At 38.6% G+C, this 14,821-nt stretch overlaps 1 protein-coding gene across 10 annotated transcripts in view; it reads left to right on the forward strand.

Annotated features, from left to right (window-relative positions):
* The window catches only part of ICA1 (islet cell autoantigen 1), a 145,647-nt gene that overhangs the window by 86,579 nt on the left and 44,247 nt on the right, over positions 1–14,821 (forward strand). The gene's annotated exons all lie outside the window — the stretch shown is intronic.

The following is a 14,821-nucleotide window of genomic DNA, read 5'->3' on the forward strand; positions in this document are numbered from 1 at the left end:
CCAAATTCCGTAATTCCATGGCTTAAGCCAATAGAAGCATTTTTTGATTTTGTTTTTGCTCACCCAATAGTACTGGGTAGGTGTCCAGGTTTTTGGAATGGCTCTTCCTCCAAGTTGTTTACGGACCAGGCTGACAGCAGCTTTGCAGTCCTTAGGTATGTCTCCAGTGTCCCCTAGATGTGGACATCCCAGTCATCCCAAAAGGAGAAAGAGCCTGCAGGAGCACATGTAGAAAGGCTTTAGGCCAAGCCTGGAGATGGTGCGTGTTACCTGTGCTCACATGCTGCTGGAGAGAACTTTGTCCCATGGCCACACCTATTTTGAGGGGAGACTGGAAACTGTAGAAGGGCACATGCATACTGATGGACAGCTGGCAGCCTCAGCCACAAGAGCACTTGCCCAACAACTGAAAATCTGAGATGTTCTCAGACCTGTAACAAAAGGAATCAGCATTGACCACTGACACAAAATGCTAATGAATTAGGTGTGTACAAAGAACACAAAACCCAAGTTTTCCAGAAGAGCTGACCTAGAAAAAATTGGAACGAGGTGATTTCCAGCAGGAAGGAGCAAAGAAATGCTACAGAAATATGTTAAATCTCAACACAGAAAATGTTTTAACGATTTAGACTGATGGGAAATTGAAGGAGCTGGACCAGCTCCCTTCTTGGCATACAATTACTGTGACAATGTCTTCTTCTTAAATACACACACACACACACACACACACACACACACACACACACACAAAGTGAGAGAATGTCAGTCATCAGACTATAAAAGTAGAAGCCACAGACCCAAAGCGTGTGATGGTATATATTACGATGCACCAGGTTAAAAACAATTTATTTGACTAGCATTTTTAGCGCCTACTATCGGTACCAGGGTAACATAATCAAGATATGGTCCCTGCCACAAGCTCCCTGCAGAATATAGAAGAATATAGTCAGTTAAAATGACAATGACCATGCAATGTGATGTGTCCTGTGAGATAGTAGAGGTGTATAATAAGGTGCCATTGGGGCCCCGAAAGAGGAGCGTCTGCAGTCAGACTTGGGGATCCCGCTGTGCTTTCTAGAAGAGGTGGCACAAGCTGGATTGTGAAGGGCCAAGAAAGGAGAAGAAATATGACATCAATGGGAACAACATGTGAAGGGGAAGAGGATGAAACCACTTTACAAGTTGAGAGATCACACTGGGAGAAACGAACAGTTTGGAAGGTTTGCTGGAGAAAAGAATGAGAAAGAGAGAGAGGCAAGGATCTGAGGCAGATCACAAAGGATATGTATGCCGGTTATAGAGCCTGGGTTCACCCTCGATGTTCTGGGGAACCAGTGACAGTATTGTTCTTGAGATGGTCTTTCCAGGTTGCCCTGAACTCCCAGCTCCACCACACTTTGGAACTCAAGGGCAGCAGAATGTCTACAAAGGGAGAGGATTGATCTTTTTCCCTTTTCACTTTATCCAGGACCTACAACAGAGTGAATTAACACGACCCCTCAAACAAGGTGGTTCTTAGCACATCAGTTCACCTATTGATTTAGGAGTTGATTTGTGTTTCTGAGTTATGATTACTTACAGAATCATCAATAAGTATAATAAAAATATACTGTAATATGAAGTACAAGCAGGTTTTAGCTTAGGCAGACAAGAGACACAGGCAAACTTGCCAGCCTTCACGTGGCACATAGACATGAATAAATGATCCCTAAAACAGTAGTGAAAAGAAAAGGAATAATGGCATATGTTTAAAACCTCAATAAAATACAAAAGTATCAGTGGGATAAAGAGACAGTAATATAGCCTTTTACTGTCTCCTGAAGTGTGTGCTTCTCAGATTAGAGAGAAATTGATAAGGCGGGTGTCCTGGGTTCTGTCTTGTGACCTGAGTTAATACTTCCACTAATGACCTGAAAGAGGAAGTGAAGCCAGTCGGTTAAATTTTCTGATGACAGAATTGCTTTCTTAAGTTAAAAACAGAAAAAAAAAATCACCAGCTGAGCAAACATTAAGACACTTGGGATTATACAGCAGAAACTACACACCATTGTAAAGCAGTCATACTCCAATAAAGATGTTAAAAACAAAACAAAACAAAAGACACTTGGGGCAGTGTGATAGCTAACTAATCTGAACTATATCTGCATGTCGCAAATAACATAATTGTGAATCATTTTAAACATATTTATTTCAACTTGCCAAGGGCTTGAGAATAGAAAACCTTTTACTCTTTGATTCCTATGTGAATGAATGTATTGCATAGTGAGTCATGGTTTGTATTTTAAAACAAGAAGCCAGAATCACAAACTTTTAACATGCTAGATTATTTTGATGTAATGAGTTGACAAGGAAAATAGAGTAGTAGGTGAAGTGCTGACATCGCATTTTGGGTAATATACAGTTAACCTAACTGGTTTGAGATGTGCTACAATTAGGAAAGCAAAGTGATTTGGTGAAATGAGCATGGACTTTCACATCCTGCCCCTCCCCTGCTCACAAGTAAGCTTGGGTGAGTTACTTAATGGTTCTGAAAACCAGCTTCCTTCTCTGTGAAACAGAAACGAAATTATGGTGTAGGAGTGTTGTGAGAATCAAATGAGAATATGTGCATGTGTATTATACCTAATCAGTGAGTGGTGGTGATAGTGGTTGAGGAAGAGGGATGGTGTCTGGGAAAGTCTAAGGGTAATTGAGCAAACAGAACATGTTATAAATATTACATAGTGGGAGGACAAGGCCTGATGGTTCACTCCTTCTGGTGTCCTCCCTTTATTCATTCGTTGTTTTGTTTACCTGCTACCTGGAGGCATGTAGACTTAGCCTTATAAAATTGAATAGTGTAATTCTACCCTCATGCAGCTTACAGTCCAGAGGGTGGCTGGGCCTACACGGGAGCAGGTAGCAATTACCATAGTTTTGGGTCCTAAGCCAGTTTGCAAAGTGCCTTGATTATAGAGAGGAAGAAGCTGTTAACTCAGCTGAGGAGCATTCCAGGAAAAGGTTCTCAAAGGAGAAAACCTTTGAGTGGAAACCATAAATGTGAGCACGAGTTGCCATGTGCACCACAACGGGAAGAGGGCTTTCCAGGCAGAGGAATCTTGCAGAAGGTGGGGATGGGTTTGTCTTGGTGTAGCTGGAGAACGGCAGCTCTGTATGCCCAGATGACATGGTGCCTGGGAGGTGATGTGGGAGAGGAGGCAGATGGGCTGCAGGCTGGCAGGCAGGGTATGGGTGTGGAGTCTGTATTTTATACAAGACGAGACAGCATCCAACCGAGGCCATGTCCTTACCTTTCTATACTTACTGGCTGCTTGGTTTTAGGCAAATTACTTTGGACCTCAGTTTTTTCTTCTATGCAAATGAGGATAATTTTGCCTACTTTGAAGAACTGCAGTAAGAAGCATTTGTAAAACACTGCCCTCCGGAAGTGTTCACTCCCTTTTCTTCTCCTTACCCAACTTGGAACACATGATCAGGTGAAATAAAAAAAAGGAGAGTTAAAACTCTCTTCCCTGGAAATTCAAAAGAGTGTAGACTGTGGTATGTATCTCTACTTCTCCTGAATCTTCATTGAGATAACTACTTGATGAAAGCATTCATCCAGTACTTTATACATTCCTAGTACAATACTTTATACATTCCTAGTACAATATTTATTTGTATATAAAATGTATATTTTATACATCACCCTGAGGCATTGGTGTGCTCCACTCTCCTAGGTAACTTTTATACTCATGATCAGAACATGTTATAAACTTGAACTTGTGAAGAGCAGAGTAGTGAAGAAATTGGCTTTTTTTTCCTATTAGTATCTGAAAAGAAGTATCTGAATGAAAGTGTTCGTGTAAATGAGTTGAGATTCTGTCAGCCACATGTGTGCCTGTCCTAATTACACAGGTGGATCCAAAATTGTTGTCTTGAATTAAGTTTTATTAATTCATGTAAAGGGAATGCTAGCTAAAAGATTCAATTTTATCTGTAATTTCAGCAATAATGAAAAATCTTAAAATTATCACAGCTTATTTATTATCCTGAATTGTTAAAGTTCAAACTGCATGCTTAAGAGGAAATGAAGTAAGATGACAACCACATCTTCCTTGTTTTTGGCAAAATACTGCTTATTAACCGCCCCAGCTGCAGCATTAAACATGTACAGATCTTCCTCAACTTACATTGGTATTATGTCCGAATAAAATCATCATAAGTCGAAAATATCATAAGTTGAAAATGCATTTGATACACCTAACCTACCAAACATCATAGCTTAGCCTAGCCTACCTTAAACATAACTAAAGCATATAACTTATGACCACAGTTCCTTGAACAAGCCAAGCACACAGCAGCCCTGGTGCCTTTGCGTCCACCATTGTTTCTGCTCAGAATGCTCCACTCCCACCCCACCCCCAACCCCATATCAGCATGGTTTGCTTCCTCAATTCCTCCAAATCTCTGGTCCAAAATCACCTCTCAGGAAGCTTTTCCCAGATTATTCCATTTAAAAGAGACTCCTCTATCACCCCTCCCAAACCCTGCAAATATATCTTTCCTTTGTTGCTTTATTTTCACCATCTAACAAACAACAGATTTACTTTTGTTGTTTATTGTCCAGTTTTACCCAGTAGAATGTAACCATCATGAAAGTAGAGACTTTATTTCCTGCTTATGCTCAGCACCTAGAACCGTAGGTACTCAGTAATATTTTTTGGGAGGAAAGAAGGGACTTAGAAGTAAGAGTGATATCAGGAAGGCTAAAACTTGGAATGATTGAGGTTTATGAAACATCCTAATAACAATAAAACTGTTGTGAGTGTGAAGATAGGCCCACTATTAGGAACAGATGGTTTAATATATTCTGTATTTCTTCTTCATTAGTAAATTTCAGTGGTTCCATAATGAGTAACTTTCCCTCATCGACTACCAGGTCAGTACAGTTTGATAGGAAAGTCAGGATAAATGTTTGGTTCTTTGTCAAAATATTGAGTTGGTTCACTGGCATTCTCTACAGGTGCCCAATGAGGTTTTTTGGTTTTCAGTTAATTTGTTCATTTCCTTGTTTTTAAGTATCATTATGAACTCAGAGATTTAAATATATTGGATGTGTTTTAATTGTTGCTGATAATACTTTATTGATGTTCAAATTGTCTCATCTTCAGCTAGTGAGAGCCTCTTCAGGTTGACTCCTGAATCCTTTTGACATGACCCTGATAGTGGTCTTCTTTGATTTCTTATACAGCATAATATTTCAGGGTCATCTTATATGTTTCCTGCCCTAACCCTGGAATCAGCCATTTCAACAAGGAACGCTGATTCCTTTAAGAGAGATATGATAGTTAGAGACCATGATCTGTGTGCTAGGGGTGCTCATTGCTTCTGAGTTAGCCACTATATTTAGACCTTTACTGTGGACAGAGCTAGAAAATAATTTTGGATGATTTAATTTTAATGGCAAAAGCAAAGAAAGCAGAACTATTAAACTCCTATTATACTTTCTCCTCCATTAAGGGAGGTGGTATTAAAACTGGAAAGGATAGAAAGGACCTCTTGAGGAAAACTTGAGGCTCAGTCCATGAAAGGGGCTAATGTGTATTAGTTGTATTTAAATAACTTAGTCACCAGACTTAGATAAATTTTGTCCCAGAAAGAACTCATGTATCCAAGCACAGAAATACTGCCAGTAATGTTTGAGAAATCAGAGATGCCAGAAATAATATAACAAGCAAATATTGTCCTATTTTAAAAGAGAATTTTTAAAACTCAAAAATTTAATATACTTTGATTCTTAATCAAATCCAGAACTGATTACTATATAGGTGGTTTTTAAGGAACTTGGGGAAAAAAATGAGATTATCCTGAAGCAGAGTGGATTCGCTTTAACGCCAGACTAATTCCAATTCCTCTTACTGGTAATATTATTTAAGTCTCATATAGTTCTCTATAGATAAAATGGAGAAAAGTGAGTTAGAGATTGGATTTTTAAAAAAGCAAGACAGAGCTGAGAATAGTCTCAGTACTCACTTTAAATATAAAGATATAGCTAGGTTAAAAGTAAACAGATACATTAATATATGGCCTATAAATTCTGATCAAAAGAAATCTGAAGTGGCCACATTAACCTTAGACAAAATAGACTTCAGAACAAGGACTATTAACAGAAATAAATATAATCTTGACTAAATGTGGTTACCCGAGGAATGGAGGTCAATTTAAAATCAGTCAATGTAATTTACTAGGTGAATAGACCAAAAACAAACCATATGATCATCTCAATGGATCCAGAAAAAGCATTTGATAAAATTCAATATCCATTCCTGATAAAAATTCTCAGCAAAATAGGAGTAGAAGAGAATATCTTCAACTGATAATGGGCATATATGAAAAACATACAGCTAACATCATACTTAATTATAAAAGACTAAACACTTCCCCCCTGAGATAAGGAATAAGGCAAGCATGTTTGCTCACATCAACTTCTAGTCTACATTATCCTGTCCAGTTCAATAAGGCAAGAAAAGTAAATAAGGACATACAAATGGAAAGGAAGAAGTTAAACTGTCTATATTCTCAGACAACATGATATATATATACATAGATCTGTCTACATAGATATATTATAGAGAGGGAAAATCCTGAAAAATCTTTCAGAAAAAGCTTTTAAAACTAATCACTGAATTTAACAAGGTCACAGGATATAAGATCAAATTACAAAAATTAACCCATATTTCTAGTAATGAACAATTAGAACTTGAAATTTATAGAAATTAGAATAGCATCAAAAATATGAAATACTTTGCAATAAATTTAACAAAACGTGCAAAATCTGTGCCCTAACATCTGAAAAACAAAATGTTAAAAGAATGTTAAAGATCCAATAAATGAAAAGATATACTATGTTCATTTGTCTGAAGATATTGTTAAGATGTCAATTCCCAGTAAATCTGTAGCTTCAGTGCAGTGCTAATCAACATCCTGAAGGCTTTTTTGAAGAAATTGTCAAGCTAGCCCTAAGATATGTGTAGGAATATGAAGAACCTAGAATAACTGAAACAATTCTGAAAAAAATTGTAGGACTTATACTACCTGACTTAAAGACTCATTATAATGCTACAGTAATCAAGACAGCATGGTATTAGTATAAGGATAAACATATACATCAAAATCATAGAATAGGGAGTCCAGAAATAGACGCACACATATAATGGCTTGTTGATTTTTGCCAAAAGTGCCAACCAAGGCAATACAATGGGCAGTTGGACAGTTTTTCAACACATGGAACAGTTGGATATCCACATATGGGGAAAACAAAATCAACCTATACCCATACCTCATATCATACAAAAACTAACTTGAAATGGATTATAGATCTAAATGTAATATCTGAAAATACAAAATTTCTGGAAGAAAAAGCACAGGAAAAAGTCTTTGTGACCTTGAGTTAGGGAATGTTTTGGTAAAAAGGCACAAAAAGAGAAACTAGGTAAAAGAAAAATTTGGTAAATTAGATGTCATCAAAATTTTAAATGTTTTATCTTCAAAAGGCACTTTTAAGAAAATGAAAGGCAAGTTTCAGGCTTAAAGGAAATGTTTTCAAACTTATGTCTGATAATGGATCTATATTATCCATATAGAGAACTCATAACTCAGTAATAAAAAGACAAACCTAATTTTTAAAAATATGCAAAAGATTTGAATAAGCACATTACTAAAGATATATAAGTGGCAAATAAGACTTAAAAAGAATTTCAACATCTTTAGTCATTAGAGAAATGCAAATTAAAATTATAATAGCTATGACTACACATCCACTAGAATGGATAGAACTTAAAAGACTGAAAATACCAATTGTTAAAGAGGCTATGGAACCCATGGAATTTGGATCATTGTTGGTAGGAAATGCAACATGATATAGTTACTCTGGAAAACAGTTTGGCAGTTTCTTATAAAAATGAAGTTACAGTTACTGTATGATCTAGGAATTCTATTCCTAGATATTTGCCCAAGAGGAATGAAAAGCATGTCTACACAAAAACGTATGCTCAGATGTTTTATTCAAAATAGCCTAAAATTGGAAACAACCCAAATGAGTATACAAATTGCGCTGTATCAATACCATTAAATACTACTCAGAAATAAGACAGCGCACACTGTAAATACACGTAACAACATTGATCTCCAGGGGGTTATGCTGAGTGAAAGAATCCAGTCATAAAAAAAAAAACTAGACTACATTGATATGAAACTCTAGAACTAAAGACTAATCTGTAGTGACAGAAAGCAGATTCGTAGTTGGCAGGGGTTGGGACTTGAGGGAAGGAATTGACTGCAGTGGAAACTTTAGGGAGTGATAGAAATGTTCCATATCATAATTCTGATGGTAGTTGCATGATTGTACACATTTGTCCAAGAACTCATCGAGTTGTACACCTAAAATTAAATCTTACCTCATAAATAAAGCTGATTAAAAGTGATGAAGGGTAAGCTGGGGTGAAGTGAGAGAGTGGCATGGACATATATACACTACCAAATGTGAAATCGATAGCTAGTGGGAAGCAGCCACATAGCACAGGGAGATCAGCTCGGTGCTTTGTGACCGCCTTGAGGGGTGGAATAGGGAGGGTGGGAGGGAGACGCAAGAGGGAGGAGATATGAGGATATATGTATATGTATAGCTGATTCACTTTGTTATAAAAACAGAAACTAACACACCATAGTAAAGCAATTTACTCCAATAAAAATGTTTTTAAAAAAGATTAATGTTTACCCTACTAAAAACTTAATTAAACCTTAAAAAAGAATGATGATGATGGTGGTGGTGGTGATGCTAGTGGTGGTAACAGTGCTGGCATCAGCTTCTAGGCACAGAATGAAACAGATACCCTCTCTGCATATTTTTCCTCTAGAATTCAGGGAATCCACTGACCACCGTGCACCTAAGGGAATTTGATGCACTGGTTTCTTTCCACTTTGTTGAGGAGTCTGAGCTAAAGAGCCTTAGATTTCTGATAGAAGTACTATTCAGGCTATGTGGCTTGGGAGTCTCCCTATGCCTACATCTAAATTGATAAGTCCTGCATAGTCGATTCCTGAAATGGTACCTGCACCTATTGTGCATGTCATAGACTTGGAACACTGTGAGTTACATGGTCAATGGTAGATCAATTACCCTGTGTCCCATGGATTAATGTAAAGAGCATCAATTAGAGAACCAAACACACCTGAGTTTGATTCTAATTTTTATATATCAGTTAAGTATCTAAGTCGTGATTTCTTCTTCTGTAAAACAGGGATTTCCCCCCTAAAAAATGTATTGCATGTAATAGGTGGTATATGAAATATGGGAAGGGTTCTCTGTTTAAATAAATTTTAGAAACCCTGGAATAATCAAAGTTAAAAAAGGATCCTTATCATAGAACCTTTCATATGAATTTCCAAGAAGGCAAAAGTGAGCAGCCTGTATTAGTGCTTGGTTCCGTATAACAGAAACTTGAATTAATTGAGGCAAAGGGAGAAATCTCATGTGACCGTAGGAAGGGCAGCAGGATCCAGGAATTTGAATGCGACTAGGACTCTGTCTCTTCTATGCTTTTCTCTATATGTCACCTTTATTCTCTCAGACCAATTTTCTTCATACCACAGGAAATTCAAATGCCACGACTTCCTGCCCTTAGTGCAGGAAGTCCCTAGAAAAGGATTGAGACTTATTTTCTCTAGTTCCAAGTTAAAAAATCCTGAGGAAGGGCTCTGATTCGTCCAGCTTGAACCAAGTGCCTTTCCCTGAATCAGGCATCCATGGTGCCTTGTAACTGACTCACCTTGGGTTAAGGTGCTCATCCCTGGGCCAGTCAGTAGGAGTGGAGGGGTGGTCTATAAAGAGCATACCAACAACCCCCATTTAAGCCACATTATTAGAATAAAGAAAAGGAACATTTTTGAAAGCAGGGTGAGGGTTTTGTTAAGGGAAGACCAAAAATAGATAGCTCCTAAAGTCTACACGTGGCTGCCCACACACATGCATGGTGCACACCCGGTCACTTATACATACTTCTGTACGTGATACAATGTCAGAATTGCTCCTGCCGTCAGTGGATAAGTATAGGATAAATCAGGTCCAGTAAAATGACTCAGCAAGATGTTTGATCATCTGACCCTCTAGAGGTCTTAGTATGTTGGCTTCAGAAAAAACAATCTTCTTTTAATGAAACCAAATATCTGACCTTCTGTTTTCCCAGGACCTCAGATAGGCTAGACTTTCTCTTGTGGCACCTTCCTAAAAGCCAAAAGAAGTAATTTGTGTATTCTCTGATCTTAACATTTTTTTCTGAATGCAGGATGCATAGATAGGGGTGAATAGATAAGTTAATTAGGGAGGAGTATTGAGAACTGCTTGAGAAAGCAAGCCAAGAATCCTGATGTGGCCTGAGGTGTCTACAAGAACTGACATGAGTAGAATCACCTGGTGGAAAAGGAAAATTAGACAGTGATACTGGGCTTGGGGTGGTCAGATACATAGGAGTCATCCTCTATACCCCCAACGTCTAACCCCTCACCAGGTCCAGTCTGTTTTACCTACTAAATATCTCTCCAGTCAGAGCATTCTTTTCCATATCTAGCATCACTACCCAAGTTTAAAGCTACCATCATCTCTCCCCTTGACTCTAGATCTATCCTCATCTATTCTCATCTCCCTCCAATCCATCCACACACTGCAATGAGTGATCTTTTCAAACTGAAAATAGGGTTCTATCTCTTCCTTGCTTCAAAGACTCCAATGTTTTTCCACTGCTTCTAGGATAAAAACTAAAATCCTGAGCACACCTCCAAGGCCCTGAGATATGCCCCAGCCCACCTCTCTTGCCTCATCTCACACTGCCTTTCTGTTTGCTCTCAGCAATCCAGCTGCACTAGTTTTCTGGGGCCTGTCTTATTGCCCTCTACCCCAGGGCCTTTGCACATCCTCCTCCCCCTGCTGGAGCTCTCTCTTCCTTGCACAATTAACCATGCTCAGTCCTTCAGAAGAGAGCTTGAGCACCACCTCCCAGAACATACTCTTGTTCAGATTTCTTGGTAAATCATTCTTATGGAACTGTGTGGCTTTCCTTCTGATCACCTCACTCAGTTTGTAGTTATTTCCTCACTGCTATGAAAATGCCCACTGGACTGTCATCATGAGGCCTCCATTTTGTTCACTGTTATCGGCACGTGGAAGATACTCAGTATATATTTACTAAGTGAATGGATAGAGGGAGAGAGGCAAATCCATCTTCTAGAAGACAATGTAAAAGTAAGAGTAAGATGGGGGGGTGTGGCTTTATTTTACTTTTAAAGGAAAGAAAACACTAGGAAAAAAATGCAAAGCTACTCTCAAATTATTTGGTTGTGTAGTAATATGAAGACTTTTCCCACTGAACGGAGAAGCCAGCTTGTACTGAGTACGAATAGCTTTGGCTTCATCATATGTAATTCAAGTTGGGGCTAAGAGGTAGAATTTCAGGTTATGACGAGTAAGTACAGAGAAGTGCCCTGTAGTTTTGGCACACAAGACATTACTCCTTTCTCTGGTAAATTGAATTTCTGCAGCCTTGGGAAGGCAGGACCCATGCTAAAGAGGGTCAAATATATGTGATCATTTCCTAGAGCTTGGAGAATAAGAGAACAAAGCTGGGGCAACAGGAGTAAAATTAAGAAATAAAAAAAGATACATTTATTTGAAGATTTTTTTAAAGAACCTTGAAAACTACAGGAGCTCCTCAAGATGTTTCTGTAATTGAATATAATTTATTTGGGATTGAGAGGAATAATAATCAAAACATTTTTTACTTAAGTGCATCTGGAAGCATATGAAATTAGACTCTTGATGGTGGCCTGTGCGCGCCTGTGTCCTTGGTGTTTTGTCCTCGGGCTGCAGACTGGAAATGTGTTTTAGAGAACAGACATGGAGCACAAAATATTAAATGAACTTTGCCGTATTCAAAATGCCCAACAGTGTAACATCCTCCTTGTTTGGCAGAGAAAGGGCTCAACATTTGGCAACTCAGCAGTGCATTAAGTATTTTAATAATCATTGTTGACACACAAAGCATATGGCCTTTCAGAACTCACTGGGTCAAGTGCTGAAGTCGTCTTCTAGGTTCCTAAAATTACTTTACAAAATTCAAACAAAATTAAATTAGGGCACATTTCAATGTATGTTAATTCATGAGTTTTGTGTTATAAGCAAGGGAATTAAGTTTTCTTCTAGGATAAAAGAATATCTATGAAAGAATTAAGTTTTCTTCTAGGATAAAAGAATATCTATGTGTAACTGATTATGTTAATGTAAAGGAAAAAGCAAAATTCACATCCCCACAGAAAAGTAATTTGTATCTAATTAGAAAAATCTAGAACCTCCGCATAAGCAGGCCAGCCTCATGGCTACCTTGTATTTACTATGTACTCCTATTCATGCCTTAAGACTCACCTCAGATATCCCGCCATCTCAGAAGCCTTCATTGCCCCTTACTTACCGTTTATATGTTATGTATATGGCCCCAATAATGCTATGAAATAAACAACTGTAACACTCAATGGCTTAAAACAATAAGCATTTCTTATTGCTCACAGGTCTGTGGGTTCGCACATCAGTTCTGGTCTCTGCTGGGCTCACCTGTGAGCTGTGGGGAGGGGAGAGGCTCTGCTGACCATGGCTGGCCTCCTTCACATGTCTGGGCATCAGTTTGCCAAAGGCTGATCTGCTGGGACCACTGGGCTCTCCTCCTCGTGTCTCTTGCATGCACAAGCCTCAGCACCTCTCCAACTGGCCAGCCCAGGCACATTCTCAGGTTGACCTGGGCATGTTCTCACGGCAGTCTCAGATAAGGGAGGGAGAAAGTGTAAGCATGCTGGCATTTTTTCCCCCAAGCTTCCAGTTTCATCACATTTGGCCCATTGACCAAAGCAAGTCACATACCAAGCCCAGTGTCAGAGTGGGAGGAGACTACAAAGTTACAGGGCTAAGGGTGTGGATACTAGAAAGCCTGTAATTGGGGTTTTAATGCCATTGATCAAACACCCCTGCCCATGCCACCCCCAGCATTAATCATTCCCTTGTCTGTGCTACCTCTGTCTTCACTCTTAGTTCTGCTGTTTTGCTTTTCCCATTGTATTATAATATAGTTGCTAACTTATCTGTCGTCTCTAAAAGACTAGGGGGTCCTTGTGCCTCTGTGCATTCATTCTTAAGTATTTATTGACCGCCTGCTATGTGTCTCATTGCTTTACAGACCTCCCAGCGCCAAGCACTGGTCCTGACACATAATAGGCACTAATGCTCACTAAGCATGTGTTGAATGAATGCATACATGAAAGCTCACACGTGTATTTATCTCCTCCCCCTTCAGAAGGAAAGGGTAAAGACAGATGCCTCTCAGGGTCCCAGTTGAGGAGTTCTTCCTGGCTTGAGCAACTGGTGAACCAGTGGGGACCTGCAGTTAAACTCTCAGCTGCTTAAACTTCTTGCCCTGCACACTCTTCCACTTCTCCCTTCAGGAACTTGGGTTTTCTCTTTTGTATCATCCCTATTCCTCTCAAAGGAGGGCAGAAAATCACTGATACTTAACACATCCTAACTCTTTTTTTAGTCTGCACACCCCAGTAGCTTTCCCTAGAGTCTCTCCACTCCACAGTGAGGAATGATCGAGTTCTGGGATTTATTTAAGCTTACGGTGTGCTTTGAGAGGAGCTGGATGGCTTCATTTGCTGGTTTTCCAAGCTCTGTAGACCTAGGAATACAGAGGAATTCTTAGGTAATGCTTTACACAGCTACAGAAACAAGACCCTATTCATATAGGGTATTAATTCTGTCGATATGGTATTAAATGTACTGCCTGATTATTTTCCAATTCCATAGAAGCCTACAGGAAACCTTGTGCTTCTGGGTAGAATCATAATTTTGAGCTTCTTGATTTTGCAATGGTTAGTGGAAGTCGTTTGGGGCCGCAGAAGAGCATGGCTTTGGAGTCAGGCAGGCTAATCTAGAATGCCAGCCCTGCCTGTCAGTTACTTCCCCTGATGAAGCCTCTTACCCTCAGCCATCAGAGCGCAATAACAGAGGCTAACAGAGAATAAAGCTGGCATGTGATGAGTGAATTGTATTAATTGTTCACTTGTATCGATTGTATAATATTAATTTTGAATTATATCTATTGTTGAATTGTTTTGATTATTAAATTGTTACAAATGATAACAATTGTGTCAATTGCTACTGTTACTGTATAATACCCTATAATTTTAAAAGCTGTGAATATAAATTATTAGTGGTAAAATTAATATATTTTAAATCAAATCATCTTCATGTTTATTTTTATTAAAAAATAAAACTATCACTTTTAAGACTACTTTAAAAGTTCTACTTTAAAATGGTACTCAGGTACTTTACCTTTAGAAATGGTCTGGAAATTTTCTTGATTCGGTCACCAAATATATATTCAGCACCTGCTTTGTACCAGGTCGCCAGGTGCCTATCATATAATGGTGATCAAGGTAGACATTGTCCTCGAGTCCCTGGAGATACCCACCCGAGGTATCCTGTGATGAAAGAGCTACCATTAATGAGTCAGCATTATTCCCAACTCCCAGTTACCTACCTGGTAACTACAACTGCATGAATTATCTGAGATAAATTAATATGTGACTACCTTTCCCTGGTTAAAATAGGATATAGTGATGCTTCAGGTTAGAGGAAGGGGAAATTTTGATTCCACTATTTTTAATGTAGCTGTATTAAATTTTAAAACTTTCTGTATTATTATCAAATAATATGTAGAATAACATTGCTGAATCTTCCTGA

This window comes from Delphinus delphis, chromosome 9, assembly GCF_949987515.2.
Source record: "Delphinus delphis chromosome 9, mDelDel1.2, whole genome shotgun sequence".
In the NCBI taxonomy this organism is placed as follows: domain Eukaryota; kingdom Metazoa; phylum Chordata; class Mammalia; order Artiodactyla; family Delphinidae; genus Delphinus; species Delphinus delphis.